At 36.2% G+C, this 6,363-nt stretch overlaps 1 pseudogene; it reads left to right on the forward strand.

Annotated features, from left to right (window-relative positions):
* The first annotated feature begins 7 nt into the window (after nucleotides 1-7).
* On the forward strand, nucleotides 8-2,721 carry LOC138166329 (survival motor neuron protein pseudogene; annotated as a pseudogene).
* Nucleotides 2,722-6,363: the final 3,642 nt, after the last annotated feature.

A 6,363-nucleotide genomic window follows, 5' to 3' on the forward strand; every position in this document is an offset into this window, starting at 1 on the left:
ACTTACTATGGGTAAGTGAGAGGACGGGATATCAATAGCCCCCCACACTCTTGCCTCTTTTATATGAGAGAATTTACACTATTCTATCTCTCCCTTTCTCCTTCTCCCTTTATAATCCTTTCTCACCTCTTGATTTTATGTTTTACATATCCCTTCCTATTCAACTGATCTTGTGCCCTCTATGTATACATGTATATAAATATACATACACTCACATATGTATTTATACGCACACCCTCCTATACATACATATATATATACACACACATACATATATATATATATATATATATATATATATATATAGTATGTATATTCCCTTCAACTATCCTCATACTGAGAAAAATCTCATGAATTACAATTATTGTTTTTCCATGTAGGAATGTAAATTGCTCAACTTTAATTTTGAATATTCAGGCTTGCAAATAGCTGTATATGAAGCATATGACTAAGCATCTTTGAAATTTGGTTTTCTCACTATTGTCCAGTGATAGATTGCTATTGTAATTACATAAAAATGAAAAGAAAGTATGCTATATCTCGCTTGAGACCCCAGCTTGGGGAAGTAGGCTTTCCTGTGGCAGAAAGATTCATTCTGAAACATGAAGCATGAGGTACAACTCTATCAACAACACAAAGAACACAAGGGTTTATCTATTCTTAGATTGTAGTCAACAACATTGTGGCTTTAAATGCCCACAGGTGAGAGTAGACAATGCCATTCAAGAGTAATAATAACTCAGTATAAGGTCAACAAATATGGAAGAAGGACTGAAGACTCCAAAGAGCATGGCAATAGCTCAATAAATCCATTGCCAAAATAACATTGTAAAGGTGGAATTAATTAAGTTAATTCAGGGTACAGACAAGGTGGGTGGGGGGACAAAACAAAAAAAAAAAGTAAATCATTGCTAAAGTGATACAATGAAGATGGTTCAAGTAGAAGGATTCTTAAGTGCCTGAAGTTTACTGCTAATCAATTTCCTGACATCTCCTGCCCCCATTTTGAGCTGGATTGCTCATCATCAGCCGCATCTCTCCATTCTCACTGGTGATCCATGATGGTCCTCTTTGCTGAAGGCAGTGGGCAGCATTAAAAAAGAAAAATCATGGATTATGGACCATGGTATTTTAAGCATTATGTAGAACACAAAGTGGGGAAAAAAGAAAGAGCACTGACCAAACTTGGAGTCATGAGAACTGGGTGTGAGTCCTACTTCTGACACAAATTATCAAAGTATGTATATCTAAGGTAAACCCTCTTGATCTCTCTGATCCTCCATTTTCTAATCTGTAAAATGGGACTAAGGCAGTGGTATACTAGTAAATATTTACCAACTAGTACTTTGAAAAAAAAGTATGACATAAACTTTTAAATTTGATCTGCACAATTAATATTTTTTTTTCATCATTTCCTTAAGTCTGTACAAATAACAATACAGTGAATCAAACTTTGTTGTATAACTTTTGCTCATTTCTGAAGTGTAAAACCTCACATTGAAAATTTAACTACCAGAAGTCTCCAAGAGGCGGGGCCAGGCACAGTGGAACCGTGGAGCCTGCGCCTTGGATCCCTGGTTCTGCTCGCCATGGCTGCATAAGGCGGAGCACGAGGAGCCGGTATTGTTCCGCAGAGGTACGGGGCAGAGTGATGATTCTGACATATGGGATGATACAGCATTGATAAAAGCATATGACAAAGCTTTGGCATCATTTAAGAATGCTTTAAAGAATGGTGAAATTTCTGAAACTTCAGACAAACAAAAAAGTACTGGAGCAAAAAGAAAAAATATTAAGAACAGAAACAAGAGAAAAAGTAACCCAGTCTCATTGAAACAGTGGAAAGTTGGTGATGCTTGTTGTGCAGTGTGGTCCGAAGATGGCAACATATATCCAGCTACTATTGCATCAGCTGATCTGAAGAGAGGGACTTGTGTTGTAGTTTACACTGGCTATGGAAATAAAGAAGAACAGAATTTGTCAGATCTTCTTCCAAACAGTGAAGGAGTTTGTGATGAATAACCTATTCGTGAAAATGAAAGTCAAAGTCAGTATTCAACAGATGAAAGTGAAAAATCCTCCAGGTCACCTGGAAGCAAACAGGGCCGTATCAAATCCAAAGCTACTCACTGGAATTCTTATTTCCCTCCTCCACCACCACTTCCTCTCCCAGTGCCAGGGCTAGGAAAGCCTGGATTGAAATTCAGTGGCCCTCCACCCTTTCTCACAGGCTGGCCCCCACCATTTCCTTCAGGACCACCACTGATTCCCCTACAACCTCCCATGTCTTCCGATTCTCCTGAAGATACTGATGCTTTGGGAAGTAGCCTGGTACATGAGTGGCTATCATACTGGTTACTATCTGGGCTTAAAACAACATCAAAAAGAAGGAAGGCACCAGCACTTCAATTAAGGAGTACAGATCTCTCCCAAGGAGAGTGGTATTTTATCCTGTCCTGGTTGTGATGAACAAAGTTGGTTTTTTCCCCCTCTAAGAAGACTTGACGGGAGAGTGCAATCCATTGTATAATTGTTGAATATGTTCTAATGTACAAAGGTTTTTTAATTTCTTAATCAGCAGAGTATATTTAGGAAAAATGAATGCTTGAATAGTTGAATAAAATAGCGAGAATGTGAAAGTCCTAAATGTTGAAATCTCTTAGTCAACTTTGTTATTGAGGTCAATAAAGTTTTACTTGTCAAAAAAAAAAAAAAAGAAAATTTAACTACCAGATTTGGTTCAAGCAGGTTCCAGGACACTCTTGGGGAAAGGTGTTTTCATCCTGTATTTCACAGTGTTGTGAGAATCAAATGGAAATATCTGTAAAGAGATTTGTAAACTTTGAAGTAACACATAAATGGAACCTCTTATGCTTCTTATACAAAGGGCGTCCTTTCTGGTATCTGGCATCCCTTCCAGGTCTATGAGAATGACTTTCTTTCATGTTCTAATATTAGATTAATTGTTCACATTAAAAATTGCTGGCCTATTTCTGAAAAACAAAAACGTGGATCTGCATTCTATACTTGGTACCTATACTATCTTGCATATAAGCAGAAAAGAGAGTTGCTTATACCCATAGCTGAACTGTTAGTGTGTGAACCATATATTTCCATCAAAATGGAAAATACCAGGTACAAAGCAGACTGCACTATTTTTGCATTGCAAAAACATTCTCCACTTTTAAAAACAATCCTGTTCATTAAGCATTATATAATAGAAAAGAACTTTGGCAGGAACTGTCCTGGGTTAAGCTTAAATTTCACACATTTAGGGATTATTCCCCTCCTACACTTGCCACATTTTTTAAGACTAGCATTTCTAAAGAGGAATGTCACCCCCAATAAAAAGATGCTTTCCTAATAATGACTAATATGGCCCCATTTAGATTCAGTGACAAAAGAAATGGAGGTGTTAGCTTATGTTATCCAGTCTTAGTTTACTCAAGTTTGTACCTAGAAGAGAAGAAAAGACAAAAACCAAGAATGCTTGACAATTAAAACTTAGAAAGAATGTGAGAGGCATCACAGAGTAATGATAAGAGTTATATATTTGGTTTCAGAAAGACCTAGCTTCAAGTTGTACAAAGAAGTGTGACCTTGGGCATTTACACTGTCCAAGTCTTAGCTTCTTCATTTGTAAAGTGAAAAAAAAATGAACAGATCCTGCCTTTCTCATGGACTACTCATGAGGATCAAACTGAGATCCTATTTTTGAAAGCTTACTGTGAAGGTTCATACACACAAAAGTTGTTAATAAGTGCCATAAACATGATCTTCTATTACTTAGTTCATATGAGAATCTTAGTGCCTTTGAAAGAAAAAGTTTTATTACAATTTATTTTCCAAATTTTTTACTTTATTTTCCATATTGTTACAAGCTAAGACATGGATATTCTTGAGTTGTTACATGGAGAAAGGTGAATCTGTGCAGCAAGGGAGCTTCTAAACATAAGGTATTTCCTGAGAGTAATTATAATTTACATAGCTCATAATTATGTCAGATTCACAACTGGTCAGTCATAGGCTTTGGATCCAGTTTATTGTGTTTCAAGGCAGGGGATTAATACTTTCCAATATGTTGGTCTGTGTCTGACTATGGGTTCTGACAAAGGCTTAGAATAGACAATTCATCTTTTGGTTAGCTTTTGATTAGAAATTGGGATAAAAGAAAGCAAACCTTTGGGATTAGATGTGTGTTCATTCAACCTGAAATGAAGACATTCTAAAATGGTGCTACTCGTATCAAGAAAAGAAAAAAAATCCATGGCTTCCTTTTTTGACACAAACAGAAATAATGGTTCATTTAGGCAGGGAAATAAAACATATACACAAAAATAAAATTATGAATACTGGACAAAAGTGGTAATTGTTAGATGAGTGACAAAGACAACTCATGTCCAAGGATTTGAAAGGAAGGGCATGTTGTGGCTTGGTGGTCCAGGATGGCTGCATAAGGGATATGGCATTTGTATAAGGTTTTGAAGGATGTATAAGGTTTGATTAGGTGGCAGAGCAACATGCAGAGGAAAGAGTCCTTACAAGTTTTTAGAAAGAAGGAGACAATGTGACTTGAAGGACACAATGGAAAAGGTCTAAATTGTATCCATTTGGCAATAATTAGGGCAGTTTGGTTAAAGCAGGAAAGTTGTGAAGGGGAGTATTAGAAAATAAGAATGAAAAGTAAGTTGGGGGAAGGTTGTGGGGTATGGCTTTTATCCTACTGTTGGTAATCAGCTCCATAAGAAAAAAGTAAAATAAGGGAAGATGCTCCAAGAATATTAATCTTCTGGCAAGGAGAATAATGAACTGGATACAGGATTCTAGTTCAGAATATAGTACAAAAGTTCAAATGGGAGATATTAAGAGTATCAGTATGAATAGAAGTGAAAAGTTAAATGTCAGAGAAATTAAGAAAGAAAAATTAACAATACTTTGTATTGATTAGATATTGTTGCTCAGTAGATTTAATCATACCCAGCTCTTTGTGACCTCATGTGAGATTTTCTTGGCATAGATACCAAAGTGGTTTGCCATTTCTTTCTCCAGCTCATCTTACAGATGAGGAAATTGAGGCAAGCAGATTTAAGTGACTTTCCCAGGGTCACACACACATAATAAGTGTCTGAGGCAGAATTTGAACTCGGGTCTTCCTGGTTTTAGGTCTGACATTAGATTTGCTGTGCCAAATAGATGCCCACTGATTTGTTGGGACTATGAAATAACATAATTTTATTAATGACTTTTATGGAGGCTTAGAAAGTATTTTTAATCAAAATTGCAAATGACATGAACATGGGAGAGAAAGCAAAAAAGATTAAATGATAAATTAAAGATACAAGGAAACTTTTATGAGCTACAGCAATAGGTTTAATCTAATTGGATGTGATTTATTAGATGTAAATGTCACATGCCATACTTGACCTTAATGATTTAATAGCAGAAGTGAAATATGGGGTGAGTTTGATTAGACAAAGTGTTTTAAGGAAGAAATATTGGAATTATAGTAGACTGGAACCTCAGTAAAAATCAATAATGTTACTTGGGGACCAAAAAAAAAAAACCAAATGAATGCTATGATAGATTGCATTCAGAATAACATGTTGTACAGAATAGGGGAAATGATAATTCTCCTTTAGTCTCCTTTAGTCAATACTAACACACTTAGAATTATTTCTTGCCTCCATATTTTAGAAGTGTATTACCAAATTGGTGTGCCTATGATGGACAGGAACTATGAAAAAGAGGGAAATGAATACCATGCCATTTGAAGATTGATTAAAGGACCTAGGAGGATATCTAGCCCCATTAAGTAGAAGACCTGGTGAGAGTGGAACTACAATAGCTACCTTCAACTACTTGAAGTGATGTTATTTGGAAGTGACTTGACAAATCCTATATGGCCTAGAAGGCCATAGACATTGAATAGAAGGTATAGAGAGATAGATTTTAGGATTGAGAGAAGGGAAAAATCATAATAATTTGTGTTGTACAAAAGTGGAATGGATTGTTGTAAGAGGAAGTAAGTGCCATCTTACTGGAGAAAGAGATTGGCTATCCATCTTGGGATTACAATTTCAAGGGAATTTAGGATCATGTATGACTTGGTCCAGAAGACCCTGGAGCACCTTCCAACTCTGGGACTCTGAGATTCTATGATCGTGATTGTGGTTATGTGTTTATGATTATGTGACCCAAAGAGGAGCTGGTACAAGGAGAGGAAGAGTAAAAGATTCAGGAGAGAAACCATTATGGTACAAAAATGTAACCCTAGGAGAAGTTGTGTTAATGAGGATATGTTCAACAGCGTTTACTATAGGCCTCCGGGAAATGGAAATATCATCCTTTTTACACAAGGATTTG

Source organism: Petaurus breviceps, unplaced genomic scaffold, assembly GCF_028583685.1.
Source record: "Petaurus breviceps papuanus isolate PSGF00001 unplaced genomic scaffold, PetGlider_PUasm1.0 221, whole genome shotgun sequence".
NCBI classification, from domain to species: Eukaryota; Metazoa; Chordata; class Mammalia; order Diprotodontia; family Petauridae; genus Petaurus; species Petaurus breviceps.